This window comes from Zonotrichia leucophrys, chromosome 2, assembly GCF_028769735.1.
Source record: "Zonotrichia leucophrys gambelii isolate GWCS_2022_RI chromosome 2, RI_Zleu_2.0, whole genome shotgun sequence".
Classification (NCBI taxonomy): Eukaryota; Metazoa; Chordata; class Aves; order Passeriformes; family Passerellidae; genus Zonotrichia; species Zonotrichia leucophrys.
In genome coordinates this window covers 123,263,382-123,274,115 of record NC_088171.1, presented here as the reverse complement: position 1 = coordinate 123,274,115, position 10,734 = coordinate 123,263,382, and the positions used below count along the sequence as shown (strand labels likewise).

Sequence of the window (10,734 nt, the reverse complement as noted above, 5' to 3'; positions counted from 1 at the left end):
GTGTGAATGAAAATGTTATCTATATTTCTAAGGAAGATATTAACAAATAAATACATGAAATAATGTGCATGGAGAGAGTGTGCACTATCATCTGTCTAAGTTCTACATCCATTCTGCTGAAAAGTTCTTGTCTCCTAAGGTCAGTGCGGTGCTATGGCCCTTACTTATCCTGGGGTTTTTTTGATACCTTGTGGCTTCCCTGCTAGAGAAACTACTGCCAAATCTTAGTCTGATCTGATTAAGTCAGAAAATACAGCATACCGAGCAAGGAACCCCTTTTCAGGTGATCCTTCTGAAAAATATCCATATAAAAGAGGTGAATCCAATTTTACTTTTAAGTTGGGTGCCTCTTGAATTCTCTTTGACTTGGAAGCAGGCTCTGATGCTGATTTTACTTTAAAAAAACATTAGTGCGGCAAATTCAAATATTCAGCATTCCAAATACATCAGAATTAATGTTGTCAAGTGTAATAATGTCTGTCTAACATATGTAAGCATATTTACATGTTTTTAGATTTATAATTTGATAATATGCTTTCCTTTAAACACCCAGTTTGTATGATATCTTTTATCAATTAGCGGACAAATACTTAAACATTTTGATTTCTTTTAATTTATCTTTTAGTGTATAAAGTACAATATTCAAGTGTTGATATGGATGAAAAAATATCTTTCACTTTATCTGAGTTTCCAAAACCTACAAATTAATACTCATGTAATTATTTTTAAAAAAATCATGGACACTCCACAAAATAATTAAGTTCAAAACAAGACCCTGGAACGAAATTCTAGTCCATTCAACGGCAAATTATGAATCTGCAGCCTACAGCTAATGTCTCTATACAGCAGCTTACGTGACTTAAAGTGAGAAACACAGCTCACATTGTGACACAACAAAAAAGACAACATAAATAAAGCCACTGATTTTAAAACCAATGGTGTCTGAGTGCTTCATAAATATCAGCATACAAGATATGAGAATACATCTCTATTATCATTTTATGCATAGGCAGCTGAAGTAAAAGGATTTGGGAAAATGGGGTAAAAGATAAGGAGCCTCACATTAAACAAAAATAAATTGTGAAATGCTTTCTATCAGAGCTCTCATTTGGGATGTACAACAACAGAGAATAATTTCTCTTTTATTTTGAACTAACCATTTGAACTAACATTATTCCATGTTGATCTAAAAGGAATTGGTCTCCAGACTTTCTTGTAGAGCTTTCCCCTTTTCATAGGCAAGTTTAGCAGTTATTGAATCACTCAGAGACAGAACAGCTTGCATGTGCTCAGGAGCTATTGTCCTAAATGCAATGAGAATGACCTTGGCACAAACTCCCAGACAGAGACAGGACACAAGTGAACCTTGTTTTCTCATGTCTCTTCTTAATTCTTATCTGTAAGGACTTTTAACTGTTCAAAGCAAATTAACATTGGCCACAGTAATTCTTAGCAAAGTTCAGTTTGCTACAGATCAGACAGCAGCATCTCACACTGGATATTCAGAAAATTTAGAGTTAGTATCTTCATTGTGTCTGAAGGAAAGGACAGGAAAGTGTCTAAGTCTCCAGTTGTCTTCATCGCTCAATGACATTTCTTTTCCTAGAGTTTTCTTCTTAATCAGCTATAAAACTTCCTATTTAAAACAAACAAACAAACAATCAACCCAAATAAAAATAGGAGGAAAGATTCAACTTATTTCAATGTATGTCCTTGATCACTGCTTTTCCTGAGGTATTAAGCAAATGTCATGGTAAATCAGAGAATTTTGGCATACAAATCAGGCATTTTTAGAAAATAAAAATTTGAAAATAAAAAGCTGCTCATCTGAAGTTGCAAAGTTCAGGGCTTTTTTAAATCTATTAATTATGAATAAGGCAAAGAATTAACTTTGAAAGAAAACTGTGTTTACCTACAAAATTGTAGGGTTATGAAAATTTCTGGCTCAGCTAAAAAAAAAAGGCAAAATAAAGTGTTTCAACCACATGCACAGAACCACAGGTTTAAAACTTTGCAGTATTTTTAAGTCATAAGTCATAACCTATTTTTCTTTTCTTAGTACGCTGCATCTTTTAAATATATGCTTCATTTCTTAGTCATCTGGCCCTGTCCCATGTTGGAATTGCTCCCTGCTGTTAATTAGAGGTGACCATGATTTGATTAATCTCAAACATGTGTTATATATGCACACTATGGAAAACTGTATTCTAAATTTTCTACTTTAAACATTTCTGAGTGTAATGGAAACAAGCCAAACATTTTTTAAGGACCTAATCTTATCTTAATGAACAATATGGATATGATCAAAATAAGACATTCTAATCCATTTAAAGTGTTAAAAGTTCACAGAAATATGCACTAATCATGTACAGTATTTATCAATGTAATACAAACAAGGTTTCAAATGCATACCACCTGATCATCATTGCTATCTTTAAATCTGAAGTTCTCTCCGTTTAGACAAAGGTTTGTAACAGTTTGACAATGTGCTTTACCTGACCTCACATTGTTGGTATGTTACCCATGTAGACATTTTTGAAGACATTAGCTATAGTTTTTTATACCTAAAGATAGTCAAGGATGGTGATAATATTTCCTTATGATTTTACACAGCTCTTGATATTGAAGGGTCTTTAATGCCTAGAGAACAAATGTAGGATTTTTTTTAAGACAGGATAATTCATATTTTAAATTTTGGGGATAGTGATTATACAGGTATAAAAGAAAATTTCACTATATAAGGAAGGCTAAGCATATTGTCTTGGTTTACAAGCATCTGTAAAGACCACTACTAAATAGGAAGTTTTGAATATTTTATGTCACGTTAATATAAATGCCTATGCATTTTTGTGCAAATAAAAGTACTGAGTATTAACAAAAGTTCACTAAAATATTTCCTCCAGCTATTCAAAAGAGATTATTTTAGCAAGTTAAATATAAAAATTTTAGTTTTTAAAAATGACAATTATTTAATTTGCTGGTTCAATTTTTTTCATATAGAACTCCACTGTTATTAATATACAGCCTCCAGTGGTAAGTGAAATATAATTCCAACTAATTTTTCCTACAGCTGTATACAAATCAATAACTGTAAGAATCCCAGAGGAAAAGCATGTGGTATGGCCCTCCAAGTTCCTAATGAATGCAAATAAGCTGACCTTTCTTTGACAGCTATGAATATGGTTTTTCACAATTTTACCATTGAAATTGCTGTAATCAGCAATTCATACAGCAAAATCGAGCCAATAGTGCTTGTAAATAATTATGCATTACAAGAAGGTGCATGGTACAGTTACCATAGCGAACAAACTTCATGATTTTGGGAATCAGTTACTCTAAAGTATTTTATCAAAGAAGATCTTCTAAGAGAAAACAAATGCTCACTTTACTTTTCTTTCTTTTTTAATATATTTTCTATATCCTTGAAAACTCTAGTTTTAGTGTTCCTTTTTTATTGTTTAAAATACAAATACTTGGATTGTTAATTTCCAACAATAGCACCATTTTTATAGGTGGGATAATGAGCCTGAAAGTAAAGGAAGATCACGGTCAAAAATAAAGAAAAAAGAAGGATTCTTCATTTTAAAGGGATAATATATCTATGAAAATACAGTGTTTCTCATACAATTATGTAATAAAACAGTGAATGAAAACAACATATTTGAAACAATGAGCTACTGTAGTACTTCCACCTCCAGTATTTCTTTCTCACAAATACTCTTTGAATAGTGCTGACAAATTAATGTATAAATAAAAGATATTTTAACACCTATTTTAAAATGAAAATTCCATATAGGTTTAGGAAAAACTGAAATTTGAAGCACTTGCATTGTAGTTTCCACAGAATAATTAAAATGTCTGCAAAAATAGTATTTCAAATAGATCTGAAGAAATAGCACTTACATTAAACATGTTAATTACAGGTGCATGTTGATCTTTGAAAAAAACAAAAATATCAAAAAAAGATAAAAATTACAATATTCTGGTTCTTTATTCCTATTTAGCAAAAACTTGAAATACTTATGGCTGGAAAGTAGCAGCCTCAACTGAACACCATAATAATTAAGAAGATTAAAATTCCCCTAGTTTTGAAGACAGAGGTTACTGAAATCTTAGAACTAATTTCATTAAAATCATTAGTCGTATTTTTTTTTTCAATAAGTAAATTTCTCTTTTAATAAGCTTTGAATGCTCAAAGATCATAGCAGGATATCAAATCATACTATGCTCATATAAAATGTCTGATATTTTAAAAGATCGGTCCTTCCTTGATGACATTTCCTCAGGATTTCTACTCTCATAGTCGTAATTCTTTCATGTTCAGAATGAATCCCTGCTACCTCTCACTCAATATTGATCTTCAAGGCATTTCTTCCAATCCTCTCCCCAGTGTGGTCACTGAACAGTATAAAAGTTCAATAGGAAGATCAGCTGCTCATCCACTTTTTGCTAAAGCAATTTGTATTATGGATTTATTTTAGCAGTCTACAGTGGCAGTTGCTGTTTTTACTATTTAAATGCTTTGATTATCTGACCTTGCTTACTTTATCTTTTTAAGTGCTGTGCATGGGCTTTAAAGTTGATCAATAAGTGGGGATTCCTCCACCACATTATGTTGAAATCAATCCTGATTCAGACTATTTGTATTTCACTCTTATGAGTCCATCTGTCTTTCTTAATTTTATATTCTCTTTTCTTAAATAATTTTGTCTGCCACTGCAAATACTTACTGTCAGGTAGATTTCCATTGCAATCAATTCAGCTTTTCTCAGTCATAACTATAGTGTCTGGGAAGACTCAAATGTGTAGGATCATATCCTATTCTTGAACAGATATTAGGTTTTTGGGTTTTTTTGGGTTTTTGGTGGGTTTTTTTGTTTGTTTTTGTTTTTGTTTTTGTTTTTGTTTTTAATATTTGTACCATAGATAATTTCAAAGTCAATAAACACAAATTTTTATTTACTTAATGTCTTACTTTTTCCATTAATAGTTAGAAATTAAAAATCAAAATAAATGGCACAAGCTTATTAAAATACTTCAGATTTGCAATTTCTCTTAGAGAAAAAGATAAAGTAATGGAGTCAAGCAGCCTTCAGCTATATCACAATAAACCTTAGAATTGTCTGATTAAAACTGGGAACTATAATTAGTCCTGAATTTGTGCAGTGTAAAAAAATGCTCTAAGAAACATTTTGTTATATTTTGCATCTAATTTATTTAATAAACACTTAAAACATTTCAAGTTTTTTACTTCTTAAAAGTTTTTAAATTTGCCTTGCCTAATTCGTAATGAAAAGGTTACCACGACTGTAAGAAGTCTTAGCATGGATATATCAAAATAGAAAGGAAGAAAGAAACTATATAGAAAATCTAGAAATTCAGTTAACATGATATGTACAGAGTCCTAGGCATTTAGGGGATTATCTACCTAGAACACATAAAGCTTACTGAAATACTACTCTAATGTTATTTAATATCTCCACAAATGTTCAGAAGAGGGAATACCATTTCCCTGTTCTTTAACTAAATCATACACACAAACACTAATTTGGATTTCTATTAAATTTACCTAAATTAAAATACAGTCAGATATTTTGAAGATTTCCTGTAATCCTTACATCGCAATTCAATACTTTTATAATACAACATCACAACTACAAAACAAAATCATAAGTGATCCTTAGAAAAGTTTTCATCTTCAATCTTGCAAGCTTGTGAACAGCTTTTCACATGTTTATAGGGTAATTGGTTTCACAAAACTGTGAAACTGTGACTTGCATTCACATATGTTTGAAATATTGGAGCCTAGAATGTGATTAAAATCTGATACTGCTATTAATCAGTTTGCTAAATAATGCATTACTTTTCCATGCATAGGAAGAAACTTACTTCAAAATTTCTAGTTCTTCACTTGATTGAGACTAATTCTACTTTATCTAGGACCAGAGGACACTGAGGTCTTGAGAAAATTGCTACTTATCCTCTTTCTTTGATGTTGTTATTCTTACCTTTAAGTCCTCCACACTTTTCCTGATTCTTTGAAACAAAATAGGGATTATTCAGTCATAAGTTTGGCAATAATAAACAAAATGAACCTTTTGTGACGGATGGGAGATCTTCTGCCTCAGTTGCAGCTCCATATGGTGCACACCATCGTGTCTCTGATGAGAGGGGAAGGACAAAAGGAAACATGACCACGAATATCTTAAGCATTGTTGTAATTAGAAGATGTTAATAGCAACAAAGAATAGTGAAAGTAGTGAGATGACAGACATTTAAATCATATAAGGACCAGTGATGATGGGGTGGTGAATATTTAGCCTACAAGGCATTATTAAACTTATGTCAAAAACATGGTTCACATGAAAGTGCATAAAATAACTAAAAATAAACAGCCACTAAATGAATAAAAGGGATGAGGACTTTCACTGATAATTTTCTAAGTGCATGAAAGAGAAATGGCTTAGGAATCTAATGTACAAAGTAACCCGTACGAAAGAAACCAGCAAATATGCAACAGTTCTTTTCACAATGGCACAATGCCATTTTTGTTCTTTTCTGGTAAATAATAGCACCAGAATTGGGGAAAAAAAAGGTTTTTGAGATTTGCTTGTATAAAACTTCAGTACATCTACACATTTTTTGAAAAATTATTAGCAACTGTACTGAAATCCGGTCCTCTCAGTAATCTTATAAGCAATTTTGGTTAATGCAGTATGTCACTCCTGAAAATGAATCAGATTTTTCTGATAATTCCTTTCAGATTTTCAAGTGAACATTTTGTCTTTCTCTTTTAAAATTTCACTAACTAATAAAAGCATAGATTTTATTATGGGGCTGTTCTGGTTTTCCTTTTAAGCAGTTCTGGAATTTGTAGATGTAAAGAGGAGGGCTGCTTTTGCCAGAAACTTATCCATTTAAAACATAAGAATGAAAATGCAAAGGAGAAATAGAATTATGAGAAGGTGTTACAAATAGCATCTATTGTGGGGGTAAGAGAGGATGTGCAACTTGTTCAATACTTACTAACATCACTTGTGAAGATTTTTCATTTTATTGTGACAGCAGAGGGGAAATTTAAAAGAATTCACTACACCAAATATTACGCATTTCTGCGGAGCACAGCTAAAAAAAGACAAGTCTGTACTGTTTCTCTCAGGTGAGTAAATGTTAAGAGAGAAGAATCCAAGTTTCATGATGCAGCAGCACAAAGCTGGGAAGTGAAAATTATGTTGCAGCAGAGTCCTGAAAATATGACTGTAAAAGTTAATCAATAAAATGTCTATTCCTGTCTATTCACTAGAGGCCCCAGCTGCATAGCTTCACACAATCGATACTACAAATTATTACGATTTCCAGGTTCCCACTGGACATTCCGAACAAATCTTTCAGGTGTAACAGGCTTATACTGGGGGGAGGCAAGCAGGGTGGAGGGCTGGGGAGTGGGACTGGGGTTGTGGTTTCATCAGGTCTATTTCATCCAGGATAAGTACACAGCAAACAAAGCCTGTGACTTCTAAAAACTTTTAGTTGCTTCCCTATGAAATAAGTGTATTAGGGGCACCCTGTGAAATTAGCAGAAAATGAGTTTGCCCTGTTTTAAAAATAAATATTTTTATTCTGGTTAATTAATGAATATAAGGGTTGCTTATTGTTTTTAAATCCTAGTCAATCATTTCCTTTTTTCACCCCTTCCATGAAAAAATAACTTAGAACAAGGACTGCACAACAAGGAAATAAAAGCACACAGAAATGAACCTTTCCTCTCAAAGGCCTCACAACAGCTATAGCAGAATCTCAGGACTCAGGGTAGTTTTAAGTGACCAATTTATGCTGTGCTGTATTTTTCTTTGTATGGTCCTGTGCTCTCACCCTGATACCAGCTGCATTTGTCAGATTCACTAAGGAGGAAGGTAAGAAAAGTCCAGGACTGTATGACTTTGAATAAGTCAGCACCAAAGGGATGCTACTTTATGACACATGCAGTACCCTTCCTAGTGACTAAATATAACCCTTATGACATTCCCTGTCCCAAAATACCCAGGGGACAGAGATCCATTGTTCTTTCTGTTTCCCAAGGAACAGAACAGAACAGATACTGGCTGGCACAGCATTACTGTTTTCAGGTAAACAGTATGTTGTTTTAAAAGGAAATTTCAATATTTAAATTACTTTGTTGTTAATTTCTTAGATTTATCAGGTCCACTTTACTAAACCTATTGTTTTGAATTTGCAGTTTTAAGTTTTCAGATTCAACAAAACCTATTGTTTTGAATTTGCAGTTTTAAGTTTTCAGATTCAACAAATAATTTGGTTACTGTAATCCTGAAGCAATGCATCAGAGTACTTTTAAAAAGCAATGGTATCAAAAATAAATTCAAAATTTTACATAAGATTAAATAAAAATAGTTTTGATAATCTATAGAGCTAAGTGAAGGTTTTCCTTAATCAAAGTTTATTATGTTTATGCACTGCATTAACAAACTTCCAAAGCCACTGAACAACTGTAAAAAATACAAGAGCACGAAGGTCGGTTTGTTAATAATTTTTGCATGTGAAGAGATTCATTCAAGTTTTGTTTGTTCATATAAGGTATAAAAAAATCTAATAAAAAGTCCTTCTGAAAAATCTTTTTATGATTATCATTTGGCCTTCTATTTCAACCTCAGTGAAACTCATTTCAGTGAACTTTTGCAAAATTCCTGCTCTCTCAAAAGCTATATTTCATGACACAATCAATCAGCTACAGCTGGGAGTTTCAATTCCACTTCCCCCCTCCTTCCCCCCATCCCACACTAAGTTACCACAATCAGTAGTCCTAGAAGTTTGTATCCTTTTTATTTACAGAGAACTATCTACAAGATTAGGCATAACATGGCATTTTGTAAACTGAGGAATAACTTCAAATGGTTAAGAAAACCCACTATTGCAAAAGATTCAAGCTGTGTTAGGAAAGTAAATCAGTGACAGTGTTTTCCCTAGAGAAGTACTAGTAATGTCTTTAGAGATATAACTGCAGGTTGAAAACCACCAAGCTATTTTATTTAAAGAAATGAAGACACATAACTGAAGACAGTGTTTTTTCCATGAAGCTTTTCCCAGTCCTCAGTATAAATATTAACTTAAAACATTTGAGCTGAAGAACGGACAAAGTTCCAGTCTAAAAGTCATTTAGGCTAAGCATATATAATATTTTGCTTTAGATATGTGATGTTTGTTGCATCTGAATTTAGCAAGTGTTCCCCAGAAAACATTTGCTGAGGTAATATTTTATGCTTACTAAACATCTGAGATAAAACATTTAGCTCTAAATGTTCAATCCACCTCCAAATGAACAGACTTTCTTTCTGCAGCCAAATTATCTAGTATAAAGTGTTCATCATGCTCTATGATATTATGAAATGGCTTGAAATTCAGTCTGTATATAGGGATTGCTTAATGCAAAATAACTTTAATAAGAACAGAATGACTGCATGAAAAAAGCATCAACTAAGAGAGTAATTTTTAGCATAGTCTGAATCTCAAGAACTCTAAAAATGAATCACTTTGTGGTTCAATGTAAAATTTAGTTTATATTAAGCTAAATGATAAAATCCGAAGAGCTAGCCTTCAATCTAATAGACAGTAAATTTGACTGGTTAGAACAAAAGTACTTTTTTCAGTGTAAACTCTTTTAAAGTATACAGTTTGTAATTTTTCCTTTATGTTAAAAACTTCATATATGCCTTGCTATTGTGACTAAAAGTTCAAACACCAAATTTTCTTTAATTTGGTAGCCTCTTGCTTAGAGGCAGCTTCTCTAACAAAAAAAAAGAAACACAATAAGACCCATATGTAACCTTTGGTCTCTAAAAAGAGGAAGATCAGAATACCATTAACAGATAGGTAATAAACAATTACACATACTATTCTACTTCAACGCTACAGAATATCAATTTTAAAAATAAACCAGACTCCTACTAATAGTACTTTTCAACACTCAATTTTTTAAGTGCAGCTCATATTTTACAATACACATTAATTGATCATTTAGATTTCATAGTTTATTCAATAGAGTTACAGAACATATTTACACTGCATCATACCTGAGAGAAACAATTAATACATTGCATATTAAAAGAATTTACTGCTGACTTTAATGTCTTTTGATTCTCAAATACCAAAAAATAAGTAACTCACTTGTAATTACTAATTTCTTCTTCAGAAGTTAGAATATGTTTTCTCAAGGTCTTCAGCTCTCCGTCTGTGATTTTCTACTGTTCTGTTCTTGGCGAACTGTTTCTGCTATTTGCTCACTTAGCTGCTCTTGAGTTGCTTTCAAGCTGGATTCCATTAGAAGAAGTTTTTCATCTTGACTGGCAAGTTCTTTGCCTGTAAGTTAAAAAAAAAAAAAAAAAAAGAAAAAAAGCTTTGCATTTTAAGCTCAAGCAGAGCAATATTTTTGTTTTAAATGCAATGCAGTGCAACCCTCGGTAAGAACTGGGCAAATACTGTTTTCAGGAGAAGAGCATCATTCCGTTCCCAGATCTTGAGAGGAAAATAGGTTATAAATGTATTAAGAGCTGGCTTAAGTCTCTTTCATTGTATAACAGTAAACTTAAATAAAGAAACTTGGATTCAATATTTTGCAAACATTTAAACTGCTATCAGAGCTTACTGTATACATGCACATCCAGGGTTTCGTTCCTTCTGAAGCAAACACCTATTGCCTTTGTATTTTCCTGTATAAGTCAA

General features: G+C 32.3%; 1 long non-coding RNA gene across 1 annotated transcript; it reads right to left on the bottom strand.

The window, feature by feature from the left end:
* Positions 1-533: 533 nt before the first annotated feature.
* Positions 534-10,311, bottom strand: LOC135443344 (uncharacterized). Its single transcript, XR_010438976.1, has 3 exons — positions 10,180-10,311; positions 6,096-6,161; positions 534-1,636 (listed from the first exon to the last, which is right to left on the bottom strand). It is a non-coding gene; the product is annotated as an uncharacterized LOC135443344 (long non-coding RNA).
* Positions 10,312-10,734: the final 423 nt, after the last annotated feature.